The following is a 573-nucleotide window of genomic DNA, read 5'->3' on the forward strand; positions in this document are numbered from 1 at the left end:
TGCGGGAGCCCCCCGTCCTGCAAGCCAGCCGAGGGCCCGGGCGCTGGGGACAGGGGTCAACCGGGGAGGCTCTCCCCGGCCTGGCTAGGGCTCGGAAGCTGGGACCGGGCCCGTGGCTTGAGCTCCGTCCGGCGGGTCCCAGGGTGTGGGAGCTCCTGACCTGCAAGCCAGCCGAGGGTCCGGGTGCTGGGGACGGGGGTCCACCGAGGCCAGGGGAGGCTCTCCCCAACCTGGCTAGGGCTCAGAAGCTGGGACCAGGCCCGGGACTTGAGCTCCGTCTGGCGGGCCCCAGGGTGCGGAAGCCCCCTGTCCTGCAAGCCAGCCGAGGGTCCGGGCGCTGGGGACGGGGGTCCACTGGGGCCCGGGGAGGCTCTCCACGGCCTGGCTAGGGTTCGGAAGCTGGGACGAGGCCTGGGGCTCGACCTCCGAAGGGCGGGCCCTGGGGTGTGGGAGCCCCCCCGTCCAGCAAGCCAGCCGAGGCTCCGGGCGCTGGGGACGGGAGTCCATCAGGGCTCGGGGAGGCTCTCCCTGGCCTGGCTAGGGTTCGGAAGCTGGGACCGGGGCTTCAGCTCT

This window comes from Triturus cristatus, chromosome 1_2 (assembly GCF_964204655.1).
Source record: "Triturus cristatus chromosome 1_2, aTriCri1.1, whole genome shotgun sequence".
Classification (NCBI taxonomy): Eukaryota; Metazoa; Chordata; class Amphibia; order Caudata; family Salamandridae; genus Triturus; species Triturus cristatus.